Here is a 21,533-nt window from a genome sequence, read left to right on the forward strand (position 1 = left end):
CCTAAATCCAGACGTATGGCTGGAATTCAGGTGACTTCTCGAACGCCGCTCTTGGTAATGACGCTTTTTTCCCATCTTACCGTGAAAGGGTCGACTCAGCCACGAAGCTGGAGGTCTCTCCTGAGACGCACTTGTCCACAACCTCCACAAAGCACAACCTCGCAAATTCTAGAGAGGAATTCCGTGGTGTACAAATGGTGAGGTGTGCGAGCAAGCCTCTAACGTCGGGTCTCCAGCAGCATTGCGTGTGACCTGTCTGGTTTAAATAAGGGGTAAATACACACTCACCCTTCTAGGGGTTGGAGAGGGAAGAGAGGCTGGTGGTGTGATTCTGCCACGCCTTCTGTGAATTAACCCAATTCTGCTGCCTTAGCAATGGCTGGAGTCAGAGCTTGAGCTTTCTTTAGTCCGCTGGGCAAAAGTGTTCCCTGGAATGAGGAGAGTAGAGTTAGTTTAGTCCAGTCAGGAGATTTGGTTTCCTAATTAATCACCCCCAGGGAGAAGCGTTTAAGTGGCCAGTTGGTCAGCTTTTAACTTAGTTGCAATGAAATAGGGCCCAGGGAAGTTTAATCATTAGACCATAGAGTAAGCTGCTTTGTGAGTTTATCTACATCCTTTCCACGGAGGGAGGCCTTAGGTCTCTGTGATACATTAATTATTCACCAAATCAAGACTCGCCCTGCTGCAGCCTTTGGAGATTTTTGCCTCTCCCTGATGTTCAGGATCCTTGGTGCTATCTGGGCAGCCCTGAACACCGAGAAAGCGGGTGCCTTTGCGACGGTCTTAATATTGTGAATGGAAGGTCTTCAGAACTTAAAAAAAGAGATTCCCAAGCGAATGTCTTCTCCCTTTGTGGAACTTTTGATACCCGGGCCAAAGTTGCTTATTACAGTTTTTCATCCATACAAGTTGCAGGCAGCGTTCGGTTCTGCCTCTTTTGGGGAAACTGGCCTCTGCTCTCACAGCAGCTGACCTCTCCCTGCTACTTGGCAGTTCTGTCTGTCGCCGGTCAGTGTCCTCTCCCAGAGGGCAAGCACCCTCAACACTCTCTTAAAGCCCCTCTGTGTGCCTTAACACTTCACCTACAGTGGTAAACTTACCATTACTGAAAAAATTAGATTTGTTGGGTTTTGTTTGTTTCTGCATGCATATATGCTGACCACTCCATCTATGAATGTGTCCGTCTCTGTTCCCACCTTTATCTTTTGTACTTCTGGCCTGGAAAGTGTGCCCTCATCTCACCTCCTGAGAGCAATGCTCTCACACACACAAACCTGCTCTATTCCCCCATCTCAAGAGGGAAAAATAAAATAAAATAAAAAAGCTTTATTCTCCACACCCCTCTACTACTTTCCTCCCTTTGACTTCACAGCTCAGGTTCTTAAAAGGATAGTCTGCACTCACTTTTGTTTCCTCCTGGTTTCTCCTCCATCCCATTGGAATGTGGCTTCCGTCTCCACCACTGGTCTCCGTGATGACCACCAACCCTCTAACTGCCAAATGCAATGGACAGTGTCCCTATTTAATCATTTTGTGGCATGTGTTCCTCACGATTCCTCCCTTAAGACATTTCCTTGGCTTCCAGGACACAATTCCCTCTGAAAATTTCCCACAGGACTCTGACTCCTCCCCCCAACCCCCTTTTCTCTCTCCCTCTCTGATCCCTTACACATTAATGTTCCTGAAGGTTCCATTTCCAGCTTCTTTCTCCTCTACACCCTTTCATCCACATCCTGGGGCTCTACCACCTTGGCACGCCCCACATGGATGACTCTAGCATGTACCTTGCTTAGGATTTACATCTAATTTCTAACAGCCTATTGACCATCACTACTTTGATGACCCATAGGCACATGGGCTGCAAAACTGAACTCATCCCTCCACCCATCTCTTCTGCTTCCAGTTGCAGTTACTAGTACCGTGATCCCCCCCCGCCCCCCCCGTAGCTGAATGCAGAAACCTGGGAACAGGACAGACCATACGATTCACAGGACCCAGTACAAAAGGAAAACGAGCACGTGGGGCCCCTCATTCAAAAATTATCAGTGATTTCAAGATGGTGCCAGTAGGGACTCTTCTGAGTGGGAGGCCCTGTGAGGCTGCATGGATCATATATCCTTGAAGCCAGCTCAGCCTGGGAATCACACTGGACAGTTCTGTCTCCTTCACCTCCTCCCTTCATCAGGTCCCATCATTTCTACTCTAGTGGCAACTAGCCATCATGTCCCCATCACTCCAACCTCATCACGCTGCCTTAGTTCAGTCTCTGCTCACATCTGGTCTGAAAGCCAGCAGGAGCCTCCTGGCTCGTGTTCCTACTGCCAAACTCTTCCCTTGTCCAGCCTAACCCTCTGTAACACTGCCGGAAGGATTTTTCAGAGGCACAACTTTGATCACATCACTACTTCGTTCAAAAGCGTTCAACGGTTTCCCCCTGCCTACGTTAACCTCCTGAAGTTCCCTAGACATACTCCTTATATTATACCTTCATTTCTCCGCTACATGGACCCTCCTTGACCTTATCAACTTAGGGAGCTACCGCACATCTTCAAGGCTTCTACTTAAACATGACTTCCTCTCCTCCCTCTTCTCCACTCCCAGCTCTGTCTACCGACACCTTGTAAAAGCCTGTTACAGCATACATGACATAATCTTGTAACTATTTGTTTATGCCCTTATCTCCCCCAATAGACAGTGAGACAAATACCATCATCGTGTAACATTCCTTTGTGCATAAACATTGTCTCATGGGACATGGGGCACATCTTAGGTGCTCAATAAATGCTTCTGGAATCAACGTAAATCAAGACTTGTCTCGATGTTTTAAAAACCTTCTTAAATCTTAAATACCTACTTTTGCCTAACAAATTTCCAGTCCAAGACAAAAGACTTGGCCATGGTACTTGGCCACCAGACTTGAGTTCACTTTAGGAATGCTTCCCAATTTCACTGCTGAACAAATTCTTTCTCTCTGTTATATTTCATTCAACTGCCTCTGATTTCTGAAGATGTTACAGTTTAGGAGGAATGAATCCCTTTTGCTAGTGAACCCTAACAATGCTTTACTCCTGCTGACAGGGGCCTCTCGTCCCTGAACTTACTTTCTTGGCACTACGTGCTTCAGCGGAAGGCAGTCTCACTGGAGAGTTCTACAGCAGTTCTGAATGGCAGATGGGATTGCCAGCTGTTGGCTGTTCCATCTCAAAAGAATGTGTGACAGTTGTGGCCCTGAGGCATTGTTTTTGTTCAAAAAAAATCCAAGACGTGCTTTCAAGATTACCTTTCTCAGGACTTCCCTAGTGGTGCAGTGGTTAAGAATCTGCCTGCCAATGCAGGGGACACGGGTTTGACCCCTGGTCTGGGAAGATGCCACAGAGCAACTAAGCCCATGCGCCTAGAGCCCGCGCTCCACAACAAAGAGAAGCCACTGCAATGAGAAGCCCGCGCACCACAATGAAGAGTAGCCCCCACTCTCTACAACTAGAGAAAGCCCACATGCAGCAACAAAGACCCAACGCAGCGAAAAATAAATAAAATTTTTAAAAAAGATCACCTTTATCATCTTAGAATGCCACCTATGTGTCTCATTTTAAATTCTTGGGTTGACAGTGAAACAAGGACATCACATTCTAGACTTTGATCATTAGGTCCTAAAACCCGGCTATTTACTTAACACTGTTCTCATGAAAATTACTAGGTTTTTGCTGTTTTGAAAATTAGACTTAAGTGTACTTTGCAAGCTTCAGAATTCATCTAGAAAAGTAGGTTCGATGACTAGTAAATTTCAGGACAAAAGTAACAGTACCTTCTACATACTTATAATATGCAGGATAGTCATTTGTAGTTTTGAGTGTCCTCCCCCCACCCAAATCCCCGGGAGCTCTTTGAGGGCGAGGACTGTATTTTAGTGGAATTTGTATTCCCATAAGTTGGCAGAGTTCCTGGTATACTGTACACTCAATATCTACTTGTTGGATGAATAGCTAAAATTGAATAACCCTTACTTATAGCCATTTAGAGAGTATACAGGATTATTACTGTCACCAGTAATATAATATGGAAAACATCAGGGGCTGAGTCAGGCAGTTTCAGTCTGGGACCCACACAATAGAAACTGCTGCTTGGGCTTGCATTAACATCCTTTTATCAGGAAACAGCTCCTAGATTTGAGGTGACTAGTCATTCCACATTTTCAACCCACATCACTGGAAGAGGCTCATCCCTCCATGGGCTCCAGGCTAATCAGTGCATTTCCGTTTCCCTCTTCCCAGTAATGGGTTCAGGGATGGGTATGCAACTTAAGATTTCCAGTTAGGGTGACTTGTGGGATTTTTTAAAAATAAATTATTATTATTTATTTTGGCTGTGTTGGGTCTTTGTTGCTGCGCGCAGGCTTTCTCTAGTTGTGGTGAGCTGGGGCTACTCTTCATCACGGTGCACGGGCTTCTCACTGTTGTGGCTTCACTTGTTGCGGAGCACGGGCTCTAGGTCTGCAGGCTTCACTAGTTGTGGCACGTGGGCTCAGTAGTTGCGGCTTGCGGGCTCTAAAGCTCAGGCTCAGTAGTTGTGGCACACGGGCTTAGTTGCTCCACAGCATGTGGGATCTTCCCAGGCCAGGGCTCGAACCCGTGTCCCTTGAATTGGCAGGCAGATTCTTAACTACTGTGCGACCAGGGAAGCCTGACCTGTGGGATTTTTGTGGGAGTTACTGGAATTTTCATGGGAGAGAAGAATACCTTTCTCTCTAGACTTGGAGTTATATGGATGTCTGCCTGGAACTAGTAGAGGCTGCTTGAGATTGGGGCCAACACAGAGGAAAGCAGAACTAAGGGATGCAATAGGACAAATCCTTAAGGATCACCTTGGATTATCTTGATCCAGCTATGCCTGAAGCCAGAAGATATTACCTTAGCCAATAAATTTTTCTGTATAGGTAGTATAAGAGAGTTATAAACCTTTTCTATTTTTAGCCTGAGATTGGGAGGTTTTTGTCTTCTGTTTTAACTGCAACATAACCTAATTTATCCTGACTGGTTCTGGCAGGTTTTTATCAACATGGTCTTAAAAATAGTCACCTGTCTATTCTTGGATATCTCAAAAGCAATGTCACAAGTGAGAGAGTACCCAAGTTAATACTTGAGTGTTTTAAGATAGTCACTAAAATAGGTGTAGGCAGGCCTCATCCACGCTCTTTACAGGTTTTCTGCAAGGTTGCACACACATTGCATTTCACCTCCCAGTAAGTAGCAAGATGATAGTTTAGATCCAACAGGAGATGGGTAGAAACAAAGTTCCTCCCTATCTATGCCCATGAATTCCAAGGATTTTTTTTTTTAATTTCTAACCTATATTTAACATGAATGCCATAGAAACACCCTAAATGGAGCAAGCCCTCTCAGTTCATTGTTTGTGGATTTTTAACTTCTGGTTGCTAACCTCATTTAAAAATGAGTAGGAGAGGGCTTCCCTGGTGGCGCAGTGGTTGAGAGTCCGCCTGCCGATGCAGGGGACACAGGTTCGTGCCCCTGTCCGGGGAGATCCCACATGCCACGGAGCGGCTGGGCTGGTGAGCCATGGCCACTGAGCCTGTGCATCCGGAGCCTGTGCTCTGCAACGGGAGAGGCCACAGCAGTAAGAGGCCCGCATACCACACACACAAAAAAATGAGTAGGAGAGATTAATGTCTGAGGTTGGGCTAGGGAACCTCAGGAAAGCTCTGACAATTAAAAAAAAATTAGATTTATAGCAGAATTAACTGAAATTTAGTCAATTAAACCCCTTAAGACTTGAATACTAGTCATGAGCCCAAGTTTCATTTTTCTGGCGTATCCTATCTTTACCTTCATTCATGAGTGCCCTAACTAAAGAAGGGAAGTAAGAATTTAAAAAAATACAAATACTTGCCAATTCACAGGTAAGACTTAAGGCCTTCGAAAATAAAGGCTTTTGTTTCTCTGGTTAGCTTTTGTCACCTATAATAGTTACATTCAAACATTTTTATTTGTATAATTGGAAGTTTAAGAAGTGACTACAACTATTTACTATAGAAATACTTAAGATATTTTATATAAGATACTTAGACAAAAACACATTGGCATCTAAAACTTAAAGTGTAGGACTTCCCTGGTGGCACAGTGGTTAAGAATCCGCCTGCCAATGCAGGGGACACGGGTTCGAGCCCTGGCCCGGGAAGATCCCACATGCTGTGGAGGAACTAAGCCTGTGCGCCGCAACTACTGAGCCTGAGCTCTAGAGCCCACGTGCCACAACTACTGAACCCCGCACGGTAGAGCCTATGCACCACAACAAGAGAAGCCACCACAATGACAAGCCCGCGCACCACAACGAAGAGTAGTCCCCGCTGGCTGCAACTAGAGAAAAGCCCACATGCAGCAATGAAGACCCAATGCAGCCAAAAATAAATAAATTAAAAAAAATTTTTTTAATGAAGTGCATTAAGACTGCTTTTTTTTTTTAATGTTTATTGAAAGTCACCAATGGCAAATTGAGTAGGCAACTAACACTCAGTGGTTGATGGTTACTAAGTTTTAGAAAAACTTTCCTTAATTAAAAGAAAGCTCATCTCTTATAGCAATCCACCTAAAATTGTATTTTCAAGATTATCTTGAAAATTTTATCTTAGCTGGTAGTGTTACGTCCTCAGCTTTTTAAGGATGCTGAAATTCAGCACTAGCCAGGAGGAAAAAAAGGACTTTCTGTATTCCAATATTTTAATTTTTTTAAATCCACCTTTACTCTTTAAAAAAAAATCCAGAGTCTGTCTTTCTCCATTTGAAAGGTCAAGTACAGCTCCTACTGAGCTTCTGAAGTCCTTGCTGCATCTCCCTGTGAGTTCCCATACTTGGAACTTAGTGGGTCCTTAGGAAATGCTTATTGAATGAAAAAGCGCTTCTTGTTTAGTCTATATTTTGAACCTAGCAAGGTTCAGGCAATATCTTTGTACCAGAGGCTTGAAGCGATAGTCTAATCTACTCGCTGGCTGCAAACCTTTCTCATAGTTCTGGGTTGTTAATTATTACATAGAGTGATCCAGGAAACTAGATTTAATTAGCAAGTTAAATGTTCCACTAATATTCATGGCTTGTACTAGGAACAGTTTCTAGTTCTCAATCCAGTAATTTTACCTCGGGAAAATGGGATCTTTGCTCTGAGCACATCTCAGAAGTGATGGAAATGCTAGTAAAAGCCATCTCCATTCTCAAAGAGACGCAGTGTTGCCTCATCTCCCCCAACCACTACGCCCTTGGCTTTCTAGATGCATTAACGCCACGACTGCAGTTCCTCTAAAGGAATAAGCCTGCTCTTCTGGAAAGAGAGCATTTATTTCATCATGGTTGCTGTACCGCTGCCGTCAAGGCTGCTAATCAGATTTAGGAAGGCCAGCCCACCCAGAGCACAGTGGCTGTGTTTTGTATCACATCAGAGGCAAGTCAGCACTAGGTCTCACCCCAGGGTTAAATGCCGTCTCACATATTGGGCTGTTTGCCAGACAAAGAAGTTGCAGCATGTGTCTGCCCTTTTCAAAATGGCTAGTAAACTGCTGCCATCAACCTCGAGGACTGCATACTTTCTCAGGGATTCTATTTGGAAGTCATGGAATATGGAGCTGCCGATCGATCGAGTCATCGACTCTGTTTTAATCCAGGTGGTGATAATCCCCACTACTTTGTTGACCGTTGACTCTGGCAACTCCCACATCTGCCTAATTAGTACCTTAAGCCTTAGCAGTGACCTATCTCTTATTCTTTAAGATGTCTTGAGCATTTACGATGTGCCAAGCTCTGCTATGTACGAATGGTGTATATTCTACATTTTGAGGAGGCCAGGATTGTCTTAGTTGTACATGCTATTGGTAAAGATCAGCAAGGGGTAAAGTCTAAGATGAAGGAAGAACATTACAGTTCTCTATTTTTGTAAACATAGACACATGAGTAGACAGTGATAAAGTTCTAGATGGAGGCAGAACAAACAGATAATAGTGGGTAACTTGAAGGAAAATACAGGGATTGTATTTGGGATGGGAGTTAAAGGGAACCTATGCCTTATCTGTAAGGTTTTAACTTTTTTTTTAAGTAAGGAGACTATTTGTGTACAACTGGTATAATTAAAAACAAAAAAACAGCATATATATATATATAAAATGTTATATTTGGAATGAAGTGTGCTACAAATGTGGACGAAATCAGGGTTCTTCACTTGAAATATAAATTCAAAGACCTACAGAATTAAAATTCACTGTTTCTAGTCACTAATGAGTTTACTGAATAACATTACAAGGCTCTTAAGTTGGGACCATGTGAGTCACATTCCTGTGTGCCTCAGTTTCCTTATCTGTAAAAGGAGTACAAAGTTCAGTTTCCTTAACTGGGAGTTTGGGATTAGCAGATGCAAATTAGTATATATAGGATGGATAAACAACAAGGTCCTACTGTATATTATATTCAATATCTTATAATAAACCATAATGGAAAATAATATGAAAAAGAATATATATAACTGAATCACTTTGCTGTATAGCAGAAATTAACACACTGTAAATCAAAAATACTTCAAAAAATATTTTTTACAAGTTCAGGTGCCTTAGCACACTATACAGGCTCTTTCCAATCTGGCTCCAATACAATCTCTCTCATCTCTGCATTCTCAGGATATCAGTCTCCCACTAAGTCTCCGTATACTCACCAGTCCCCAAACCCAGACCCTGTTTTATGGCTCAGACTGTTCCTTCTGCCTGGAATGCCTCTCTCTCTTCTCTGCCAAGCCAGCTTTTACTTATGTTCAAAGTCTACCTCTGATGATACCTCACTTGTGGAAGCTTCTCAATGCCACTTCCCAGGTACAATACTTGGACATACCCCTATTGGAGAAGGCCTTGCTAGATTGTTCTAGGACAGATGTGCCAATCATGAGGTCATGCACACCCTCTCTCCCACTCGCTGCTGTACCCCCAACACCAGCATGGCACAGAGCACATTGTAGGTGTATAATGAGTATTAAGGAAATAAATGGTTAGTGCATGAATAGATTCTGTGTGGGTTGAATTCCAAGTGCCTTCAGAGCATCCTAATTTCCCCAGCACTGAGCACAAACCTCATCAGGTATCTGTTTCATGCATTTGTTCAGTAAACAACTGGCACTATGTCCATTGTGCTTTTGGGGGAGAAATCATTCCCAGGTAGTGCTTTAGTCAAAATGAGTCATACTCAATACATATTAGTACTTTAAAAGAGCATACAGTACATTTCATTTTATACCATGGGAAATAAACAAGAGTGAACACTTTCTGATTTAGATATATGAAGGATTAATCAATATACAGTATTAACATGCACTTGCTCTGTACTATTATGTGGAGAATGTAAACCTACACAAGGATAACCAAGAAGTGACTACACTTTCACAATCATGTGAGAAGCTGCGAGGGGGTGATGATATGGTTAAGTCAATGTCCCCAAGTCTTACCTGTAATCAAACTCACGAGGGCACTAGTATAAGTGATTATGGGGAAGGTAAAATTGTGCCTTTCTGGAGGGCAATCTGAACAACGTATAAAATTTAATATATACATCAAATTGACTCTAGAAAAATGTCAAATTAAGCATATAAAGATGTTTACACTATTGTAATGAGAAAAACTGGAAATAACCTAAAAGGTCCTCACTAGGGGATAAGTTAAGTAATCATGCTAGACCCCTGTAATGGGATACTCCATCGCCTAAAAAGATTGGACCTATTTCTATGATACAACTGAAGGAAAAAGTAGGCTTCAATTATGAAAAAAGTATACGTTATCATATTTCTTGAGATTAAAAAGAGGTGTCACCCAGGAATTATCTGTGTGTACAGCCCCAAATATTAGATGATAGTTCTCCTCTTTTTTCTCCATAATGAACATGTATAGCCCTTGTTCTAAAAAATCAAAATTAAGATAGCTTCCAGTATTTGCATTCCTGTGGTTGCATAAAAGACTGACTCTCCTTGTTTAGAAGTGAAGATCATGTTAATAGACTTTAAAACCTAGATGGAGATATTGGACAATGTTCATATCTCTAAGAAAAGGGTCAGTCTTCTGGCCAGCCAAGACTGAGGAAAAACAAATCAATCTTGCAGATATCCCTTAAAATATGCAGGTACTCCATAAAAACTTGAGTTTGAGTTCAGTAGGAAGTGTCATGGTCTATCTGGGTTTGAATGAAGTGTTACAACAGCCATGATTAACTTTTTAACCACTTCCTTTGCTCCTATGTTCTAATCAAAATATGGTAAGCTGCGTTCACAGTTAAAAGTAGATTTTTCTTAGAGTGTGCTTATGTCAAAATTTAAATCTTTAAGATTGTCTGTATATTAAATGTGCCTCCCATAGTAGGGTGAAAGAAAATTGACTTTAAGTAGAAAATTTAGTATACATATTTTTCTGTATCTGCTGTTTAGCATGTATGATGGTGGTCTAGAGAGTTGAGGAACAGAACTGGGATTTTTTTTTGGCCATGTGGCATGTGGGATCTTAGCTCCCTGACCAAGGATAAAACCTGTGCCCCCTTCAGTGCAAGTGTGGAGTCTTAACCACTGGACTGCCAGGGAACTGGGATTTTAAAAATAAAAAATTGTAACTTAACATATCAATCATATCTAAATAGATTGACTTTTTTACATTTATTCATAAGAAATGTTATACTTCCTCTTTCCAAATGAAAGCAATTGTTCCCTTAATCCTGAATATTTGGTTTTTCCCATTCATATCTTGCCTTTCCTAGATGAGTCATAATGCAGTTAAGGCAAAAAAAAAGCTAAACCTGAAGGTCATAAGATCCTAAGTGTTTATCTTTAGATATGGAATGTTTATACAACTTCTCCAAGATTTGAGCATCTTCCCATGGTATGAAACCCTGGAATCCTCACACACTAGTTTGGTTGCTAGATTTTTCGGGCTCCATTTAACTTCCATTTCTACTCCTTTTAAGAATGTTCACAGTATGGTGATAACTTTAATAGGCTCAATTAACTGAGAATCAAGAAAAAAAAAGACATTGAATAGTAAAAGGATATGAACATGTAAAAGAGGACATCAGGAGAGCCTCGTGATTGAAAGAGTAGAGTGTAGGGGAGATGGGAATGGCTTCTCCATCAACCTTAATGGAGACACCCTCAAGGTGTCTTAATAAAGGTTAGTACAAAAATACCCTCAAGGGGGCTTCCCTGGTGGCGCGGTGGTTGGGAGTCCACCTGCCGATTCAGGGGACGCGGGTTTGTGGCCCGGTCCGGGAAGATCCCACATGCCACGGAGCGGCTGGGCCCATGAGCCATGGCCACTGAGCCTGTGCGTCTGGAGCCTGTGCTCCGCAACGGGAGGGGCCACAGCAGTGAGAGGCCCGCGTACCACCAAAAAGAAAAAAAAAAAAAAAACTCCCTACAAAAAAGTCCAGGACCAGATGGCTTCACAGGTGAATACTACCAAACATACAAAGAAGAACTTATACTGATTCTTCTCAAACTTTTCCAAAAAATTAAAGAGGGAACACTCCCAAAGACATTCTATGAAAGCCACCATCATCCTGATTCCAAAACCAGAGAAAGGCACCACCAAAAAAGACAAAGGCAAATATTTCTGATGAATAAAGATGCAAAAATTCAGCAAAATTTTAGCACACCGAATCCAATGACCCATAAAAAAGATCCTACACCACGACCAAGTGGGATTCATCCCGAGTTCACAAGGATACTTCAATATATGGAAAATCAATGTGATACATCACATAAGCAAAATAAAATACAAAAACCACATGATCATCTCAATAGATGCAGAAAAAGCATTTGACAAAATTCAACATTGATTCATGATTAACAAAAAAACTCTTGGGCTTCCCTGGTGGCGCAGTGGTTGAGAGTCCGCCTGCCGGTGCAGGGGATGCGGGTTCATGCCCCAGTCCGGAAGGATCACATGTGCCATGGAGCGGCTGGACCTATGATCCATGGCCGCTGGGCCTGTGCATCTGGAGCCTGTGCTCCGCGGTGGGGGAGGCCACGGCAGTGAGAGGCCCGCGTACAGAAAACAAAAAAAAAACAACTCTTACCAAAGTGGGTATAGAGGGAACATATCTCAACATAATAAAAGCTATTTATCACAAACCCACAGCCAATATAATACTCAATAGGGAGAAGCTGAAAGCCCTCCTGCTAAAATCTGGAACAAGACAAGGATGCCCACTCTCACCTCTCCTATTCAACACAGTATTGGAAGTCCTAGTCACAGCAATCGGAGAAGAAAAAGAAATAAAATCTATCCAAATTGGAAGTGAAGAGGTAAAACTGTCATTATATGCAGATGACATGATTCTATATATAGCAATCGTAAAAACTCCACACAAAAACTACTAAGACTGATCACTGAATTCAGCAAGGTAGTAGAAAACAAGATTAACATACAGAAATCGTTTGCATTTCTCTACACCAACAATGAAATATCAGAAAGGGAATATTAAAAATACAATATCTTTCAAAATCACACCTCCCAAAATAAAATACTTAGGAATAAACCTGACAAAGGAGCTGAAAGACTTATACACTGAGAACTATAAAACATTAATAAAGGAAACTGAAGATGATTCAAAGAAATGGAAAGCTATCCCATGCTCTTGGATTGGAAGAATTAATATTGTTTCAATGGTCATACTACCCAAAGCAATCTACAGATTTAATGTAATCCCTACCAAATCACCCATGACATTTTTTCACAGAACTAGAACAAATAATCCTAAAATTTATATGGAAGCATAAAAGAACCAGAATTGCCAAAGCAATCCTGAAGAAGAACAAAGCAGGAGGCATAACCCTCCTAGACTTTAGACAATACTACAAAGCCACAGTAACCAAAACAGTGTGGTATTGGCACAAAAACAGACATATGGATCAACAGGACAGAAAAGAGAGCCTATGAATAAACCCACACCCCTACAGTCAATTAACCTTCGACAAAGGAGGCAAGAATATACAATGGGAAAATGACAGTCTCTTCAGCAAGTGGTGTTGGGACAGTGGACAGCTGCATGTAAATCAATGAAGTTAGAACACACCCTCTCACCATACAAAACAAATGAAACCACGATGGCTTAAAGACTTAACACATGACACCATAAAACTCCTAGAAGAGAACATAGGCAAAACATTCTCTAACATAAATCATACCACTGTTTTCTTAGGTCAGTTTCCCAAGGCTATAGAAATAAAAACAAAAATAAACAAATGGGACCTAATCAAACTTACAAGCTTTTGCACAATAAAGGAAACCATAAACAAAATGAGAAGGCAGCCTACAGATTGAGAGAAAATATATGGAAACAATGTGACCGACAAGGGTTTAATTTCCAAAATACACAACAAGCTCATACAACTTAACAACAAAACAACCCAACTGAAAAATGGGCACAAGACCTAAATAGACCTTTCTCAGAAAAAGACATACACAGGGCCAGTAGGCACGTGAAAAGATGCTCAAGGGACTTCCCTGGTGGCGCAATGGTTAAGAATCCACCTGCCAATGCAGGGGACACGGGTTCGATCCCTGGTCCGGGAAGACCCCACATACCAGAGAGCAACTAAGCCCATGTGCCACAACTACTGAGCCTGCACTCTAGAGACTACAAGCCATAACTACTGAGCTCATGTGCCACAACTACTGAAGCCCATGTGCCTAGAGCCTATGCTCCGCAACAAGAGAAGCCACTGCAATGAGAAGCCTTCACTGCAACAAAGAGTAGCCCTGCTAGCCGCAACTAGAGGAAGCCTGCACACAACAACGAAGACCCAACGCAGCCATCAATCAATCAATAAACGTATTTTAAAAAAAAAGACGCTCAACATCGCTCATTAGAGAAATGCAAATCAAAATTACAATGAGGGGGGCTTCCCTGGTGGCGCAGTGGTTGAGAGTCTGCCTGCCGATACAGGAGACAGGGGTTCATGCCCCAGTCCAGGAAGATCCCACATGCCGCGGAGCGGCTAGGCCCGTGAGCCATGGCCGCTGAGCCTGCGCGTCCGGAGCCTGTGCTCCGCAACGGGAGAGGCCACAACAGTGAGAGGCCCGCGTACCACAAAAAAAAAAAAAAAAAAATTACAATGAGGTACCACCTCACGCCAGTCAGAACGGCCACCATTAAAAAGTCTACAAATAACAAATGCTGGAGAGGGTGTGGAGAAAGCGGAACCTTCTAACACTGCTGGTGGGAATGTAAGTTGGTACAATCATTACAGAAAATAGTACAGAGCTTTCTCAGAAAACTAAAAATAGAGTTGCCATATGATCTAGCAATCCCACCCCTGAGCATATATCCAGAAAAAAACATAATTTGAAAAGATACATGCACCCCTATATTCAGAGCAACACTATTCACAATAGCCAAGACATGCAAACAACCTAAATGTCCATTGACAGAGGAAAACATAAATAAGATATGGTACATATACACAATGGAATACTACTCAGCCATAAAACAGAAATAATGCCATTTACAGCAACATGGATAGACATGATCATACTAAGTAAATCAGAAAGATTTGATACCATATGATAACACTTACATGTGGAATCTAAAATATGACACAAACAAACCTATCTATGAAACAGAAACACGGACATAGAGAACAGACTGGTGGTTGGCAACAGAAAGGGGGTTGGGGGAGGGATGGATTGAGAGGTTGGGGAGAGCAGATATGAGCTTTTATATACAAAATGGATAAACAACAAGGTCCTACTGTATAGCACAGGGAACTACATTCAATATCCTATGTAAACCATAATGGAAAAAAATAAAAGAATGTATATATATGTATAACAGAATCACTTTGCTGTACAGCACTAATTAACACAACATTCTATATCAACTATACTTTAAGAAAAAACACATGGACTAATTTAGATATGCACTTTCACAGAAGTCATAATCTGGACGGCTGTTTGGTTATTACAGAGTCCTAGAAGTTTTTATATCATATAGAACTAATGCTCCCAAACAAGTAGTTCTTTTAGTAGTTAGGTTTATTTTCTTTTCCTACATGGTCAAATGAATTTGTTAAATATATATTGTAATAAATTTTAGATATAATAAAGCTTCATACCTAAAATTTGGCCTATCTTGTACTTATGTTACACTGTAGTCCTTTTTTTTAAAACTACATGGAGAGTTTTGAGGACTGAACAGAATTCAGTTGAATGTGTTTAGTAACTACAATGATATACTCATGAAGTTGGATATTCTCTCACAAGACATACTAGTTTGAGAAGAGTATACTTTTCTGTTCATACATTAAGATAAAGCATTTCTATTTGGTTAGCTATTTTAACCTTCTTTTTTTTCCAAGCAGAAAGAAAGCCTTTCTGTGAAATATTAACATTAAAATATTTAACTTCTAAGACAAGCCACTTATGTAAAGAAATGGGTTAGTCAATTTTAAGAAAATGGTTTTGCTGGATTTGATGGCCCATTAAGTAGAGCCTAAGACCGGTTAAAAGAGCAAGTGGTCTTGAAAGAGAGGGCGAGAGAGAGGAATGTATTTCCTATCACACCTGCCTTGGCCTTTCTGCCAACTAGCTGTGTGACCCTGGCTAAATTAACCTCGATGCTCTACACAAAATGAGGAGATGTCACTAGGCAGTTGTTTACAGCTCTTGCATTTGGGATTTCTTAAACCTCTTTCCTGATCAGGGTCAGGGAGCGTATTACGTGTGAGAGCTCCGGAGATGCCTGCATCTAGTGTCTAAGGGTTTGCCCAGGTGCATCTAGTACTTCTGATACTCATTTTATATCTTTTCCCTTGAGGGGTAACCTCTTCCACTGGTGGATTTTATTATTTGGGTCTTTTGTTTGGTTTTTACACTGAGAACATTTTGTGGGCTAAATATTTCAAAGTCTTCACTGCAGGAAAGTACCAATACTATACGGATTAGATTTTAGGGCTTCCCTGGTGGCGCAGTGGTTGAGACTCCGCCTGCCGTGCCCTGGTCTGGGAGGATCCCACATGCCGCGGAGCGGCTGGGCCCGTGAGCCATGGCCGCTGAGCCTGCGCGTCCGGAGCCTGTGCTCCGCAACGGGAGAGGCCACAATAGTGAGAGGCCCGCATACCGCAAAAAAAAAAAAAAAAAAAGATTAGATTTAATTCTTGGTGCCACGTTGGGATGACTAGAGAGAGCTCTGAAACGCAGGATCCTTAAACTATTACTACCTAGTGATGTAAGATAAAATGCAACCAACCATCTAACCGTAGCCTCTGGTGCTTGTCATCAGCAGAGCGATGGTTGCATGTGGAACTATGTCAGATATCGCTGTAAATCAAACACTTGAGTGTTAAAAAAAAAAAAATCACAAATTCCATGACAGTGAAGAAGACACTTTGTGTCTCTGTTCAAGAACACTATATGTTCTGATTAATGTTTAATATAGGTTGTAGTAAGCTTGCTTCGTGTAACAAAGTTCGTTCAGGTGGCAGGCTGAATCAGAGACATGTAGGTAGAGCAGGAGAAGGCTTCTGTCATGGCACCCAGAATTTGATGAGTAAAGTTAAAGATTATATGTAGGTTCGAATGAACTTACAAAGCAGAAATAGACTCGCAGACATTGCAGACAAACTTCTGGTTACCAAAGGGCAAAGGCAGGGAGGGACAAATTAGCAATTCGGGATTAACAGATACACACTACTATATATAAAATAGGTCAACAACAAGGACCTACTGTACAGCACAGGGAACTATATTCAATGTGCTGTAATAATCTATAAGGAAAAAGAATCTGAAAAAATACATATATACATATAACTGAATCACGTGCCTGCATACCTGAAACATTGTAAAATCAACTATACTTCAACTAAAAAAAAGATTATATGTAGGTTCAAGTTATTCCCCAGAAAAGACAAAACTAGATGCTGACAGATGAGGTGTTAAGAGAAGGTCTGCTCTGGCTGCTTTATGCTGGAGAGGGGAAAAAATATCCTCCTTCTTCCACTCTCACAAGAGAAGAAACAGATGGCTGAGGGCACGGAATATGAAAGAAGAAACAGGGGACTTCTGAGGAACTGTAAGCAGGCAGCTCGTTACTAAAAGCCTTAAAGCTTATAATGGGAAAAAGCAGTGAGAACTTCGGTCCACATTTCAAAACTGTTCCCTTTTCTGAAGCACGGGAATCAGGGCTGGGAAAGAACTTTTAGTTTCAAGCATAAAGTGAGTCAAAAAAATAAAAAGAAAGTTCTAGTCACGCTTGCTTGGGGAGGGGTGTGGCATGTTTGTGAGGGGTGGGCGAGGTTGGGGGCAAGGGGTAGTGAGGGCAGCGGGAGGGATCCTACACAGGAGGGTTTGATTAAACTGATTTGTTTTATGACTAAGGGTTACCGAGAAGCCTACCGATTCTAGTTGCATTTACATAAACTTTGCATATATCTTGAAGTGTATACATAAATATATAAACCTTTATATATGTAATATTTATAAAAGTAGGTTTTCAAACGTGTCCTTTGGCGTCGTATGCTTAGTCACTTAAACGTGGACAAAGGCTGACTGAGTGAAGAGGAGAGGCTGTGCTTCCCCCTGGCTCAGCGGGCTCTGCCTGGGAAGTGCGCGGTCACCTGTCGGTGAGGCCACGACCTTGGCTGGGGAGTGGCTCACCGTGCTTTATGCTGTGTGACTTGGAAAACGTCAACAGCCCTGTTAACACACATACGTGTCGGGGGGAAAAGCAAGCGCGAGCAAGAGCAAAGCGAAGACACTAGATCTCAGAGGCGGCCACACAGGAGTGAAGAGCTTGGCTTGGGGGGAGTTTTTAGCGGGGGTGGAGTTTCCAGAGAGAGAGACAGAGAGAGACACACAGAGAGAGAGAGACAGAGAGAGAGAGAGAGGGGACAGTATTTGCAATAGCTGCTCCTGAGCGGGTTAGTCACCGAGAGGGACAGAGATGCGGAGGAGGATTTCCTTTGTGTTATGTATTCTCCCCATGTGGCGTTGTTTCCTCCAAATATGGAAATAGAGATTTGAATGATTCTCGAATACGTGTTGAGAGAGTTGACCCATAGGGTGAGCTGGGTTCATATTACAGCAGAAGACCGTCTAATTCAGCAGTGGTCCAGAGCATGCCCGACCTCCAACACTCTGGAGTCCATTTACGGAACTAATCCGGAAGTGAACAAATATTGAGCGTGTCTGCATCGTGTCGAGTTCTAACAGAGACACTGATGTGGCCGAAGACATACTCTGTGTCTTCAGGGAACTTGCTCTCTGGTTAGAGGCGTAAGGTTTATCAGCCAATTGGCAACAGAAGAGAGAGCTTCAGAGAAAGGGCTTTGAAGCAGGCCAGAGAGAGGGGACTGCAGGGTAAAGGGAGCTTTCCCTTAAGGAAAGGGCAGGTGTGGAGGAGAGACAACAAGTGGGATGTCAAGGAGGAAAGCACTACAGGAGCGACGGCGGAAGGGAAATACAGATGCACCACATACAGCGGGAGAGTCACTGTGTCTTAAAGGATTTCAGGAAAACCTCACTCTACTCAAATCCTTTCACTGAAATTGGCTCTGTGATCCTGCTGGCGAGCCCAGGTCTATTTACTGGCATTTTTACAGCTGAAGGAAATGAGGACTTCAGATTCAGAGAGACTGTGAACCACCTGAGATCGTGGAGCAGACAAACGAGGATTTGCACTTATCACCTGACTCTTGGTCCCCTGTCCCCCTAATACGGGGCAGACAGGGGACTGCTGTAGCACTGTGGAGAGGGTTTAGAGTCCCCTTAGCACCGCAAAGATACTGATGAGAACGTTGGTTCAGCTGCTTTGACAGAGACCAAAATCATAGTGACATAAATAGGAGGAGTTTGCTTTACTACTTCATACAAGTTCAAGCTGGCAGGTAATCCAGGGGAGTCAGGCACAGACAGCTTTAATCCACAAGGTCCCTAGACCTCTCGAGATCGACGTGCCCCCGCTCCCCCTGCCCTCTGAGGCAAAGCTACTTGGACACATCAAGCCAGTTCCTTGGTTCAGCTAATGGGAAACACTAGCAAGACATTAGACTTGGGGAGGGGGAGCATGACGCAGGGTGTTTACGCGCCAAGACTCCCTGCAGGGTGGTCACAGTTGGCTGCATCCCTCAACCAGAGATCACACATTGTTGTTGTTGTTTTTGGCTGCCCATTCAGTCTGCGGTATCTTAGTTCCCCGACCAAGGATTGAACCCGGACCACCGTAGTGAAAGCACCAAGTCCTAACCACTGCACCGCCAGGGACGTCCCTACAGGTCCTGTTGAATACCCTTCTATGCACCCCATCTTTACTTCTGTTGTTTTCCCCCTCTCTCCTCAGCCCTGTCCAATGGTGGCAATAGCCCCCTGCCTGGTGCTGGATATGGAGTGCCGTCCTTTATGGCTTTCCTTCTCCCTGTCCACATCTTTGTCAACAGTTCCTTATTCAACTGTCCAGCTCATGCCCTTGTCTCCTGCCCAAACGCTCACCGGTACAGTACTCCAGGGACCCGTACAGCTCTTACCTTGTTTCACCAGTGTTATCCTCTTCTACATGGTCACATCGGACTCACCATATTCTGGCCCAGCTGAAGGCTGAAAAAACAAACGGAAGGTGTATTCGTCTCCTATAGCTGCTGTAACTAATCACCACAAACACAGGGCTGAAAACAACATGACTTTACCTTACAGTTCTGTGGGTTCAACGTCTGACACAGGTCTCCCTGGGCTGAAGTCAAGGTGTTGCATGGCTGTGCTCCCTTCTTGGAACCAGCGGAGGAAAATCCTTTTCCTTGCTTTTTCCAGCTTCTGGGGCCCTCTTCTTCCAGCTTCAAAACCACCAGCATCGGCCAAACCCTTCCCAGACTGGCGTCTCTCTCTGCCGCCTCCTTCCACGTTTATAAACCTTTATAATTACATTGGGCCCACCTGGGTAATCCAGGCTGATTGCCCTGCGTCAAGGTCAGCTGATTAGTAGATTAGCACCATAATTCCACCTGTAATCCTAATTTCTCTTTACCATGTAATGTAACCTATTCTTACGGGTTACAGAGATGAGGACATGGACATCTTTTGGAGGCCATTAATCTGCCTACCGCAGAGGGCAGACAACTGCCCTTTTCTTTTTTTTAAATTGACGTAGAGTTGATTTACAATGTTGTGTTAATTTCAGGTGTACAGCAAAGTGAGTCAGTTATACATATATGTATATGTATTTTTTATTCAGATTCTTTTCCATTATAGGTTATTACAAGAAATTGACTAGTTCCCTGTGCTATACAGTAGGTCATTGTTGTTTACCTATTTTATATATAGTAGTTTGTATGCGTTAATCCTAAACTCCTGATTTATCCCTCCCTCTCCTCCCTTTTCCCTGTGGTAGCCATAAGTTTGTTTTCTGTGTCTGAGTCTATTTCTAAACAGGTTCCTTTTAAGGTTGTGCCCTTGTAGTTACACTCAACACTCGCACGAACATCCTGTTGGTCAGAATTTAGTCCCTGGTCATACTGAACTGCAAGGGAGGTTGAGAAATACAGTCTAAGTAGGCAGCCGTGTGCCTGGTTAAACCATGGAGGAGTTCTATTACCAAAAGAAAGAAGAGGAATATGGAACAGCACTTTCTAGCCTGGGCCCCATCAGGCTCCTTTGCTCTGGCCGGGATCTACTTTCGGTTTCCCTTCACTTCATTTTGCCCCCTTGGGGCTTTGGCTAATTGCACTCACCACTGCCCCTGAGCCTCCCTTCACCTGGGGTTGGTTTCTAATTTAGGAGAAGACATAGAATTGTTTTCTAAATGGACCACACCAGCTACCTCATCATCAGTTGTCTCCTGATATTCATAATTTCTCTAATGATTTTCCTGATCTTCATAGTGAACTCAGAATTGAGTTGCACATGTTTCTAGCTGGTCTCTGGTAACAGGGTTTCCTCACACTTACTGGCCCACACACCTGCTGTGAGGCCTACCCAGCCCGTGGTCCACCATGTTGCTCTGCCTTCCACATTCAGTGTCTGAGATGCTATCTGCCCACCCCCACTATCGAATCTTCCAGTCTCAGTCCCTACCAGCCCGGTCACTACTCCCTGTCTCCTACCCTCCCCTCAACCCCTGCTCTGAGATGTCAGAATTCAGTCTAACCTTCTCTGTGTTGGATTCATGCCTCCGCAGACTTCCCAGTGCTGGGTAGCTGATGTAGTGTTCACTCAACTCAAATTTAGGAAAGTATTAGAATAATTATAATAGAGGCAAAGGAAATGGATGCATGTTGACGCATGTAAGTATTTATAGGAAGAATTAAAATGTATCTTCTAATCACATTATTTGTTGACTATCATATATAGGTGCTTTACATACTCTAATTCATTTAATCCTTCTTCATTTTTGACTACTTACATCAAATTATCTCCCTTAGATGGGAGGCACAGCCATGCCTTCTACCAGGAACGTTGATGAAGCATCGTATAGGCAGAATTCATGGATCTAAAACCGAGAGTGGAAATATGTGTGAGGCTGCTCACACTT

The 21,533-nt window shown here is 42.8% G+C and overlaps 1 long non-coding RNA gene across 1 annotated transcript; it reads right to left on the reverse strand.

Annotated features, from left to right (window-relative positions):
• Window positions 1–289: 289 nt before the first annotated feature.
• Window positions 290–19,930, reverse strand: LOC309810830. Its single transcript, XR_014295059.1, has 3 exons — window positions 19,696–19,930; window positions 19,537–19,606; window positions 290–428 (listed from the first exon to the last, which is right to left on the reverse strand). It is a non-coding gene; the product is annotated as an uncharacterized lncRNA (long non-coding RNA).
• Window positions 19,931–21,533: the final 1,603 nt, after the last annotated feature.

The sequence above is a fragment of the Mesoplodon mirus genome (assembly GCF_964341445.2).
Source record: "Mesoplodon mirus genome assembly, chromosome: 9".
In the NCBI taxonomy this organism is placed as follows: Eukaryota; Metazoa; Chordata; class Mammalia; order Artiodactyla; family Ziphiidae; genus Mesoplodon; species Mesoplodon mirus.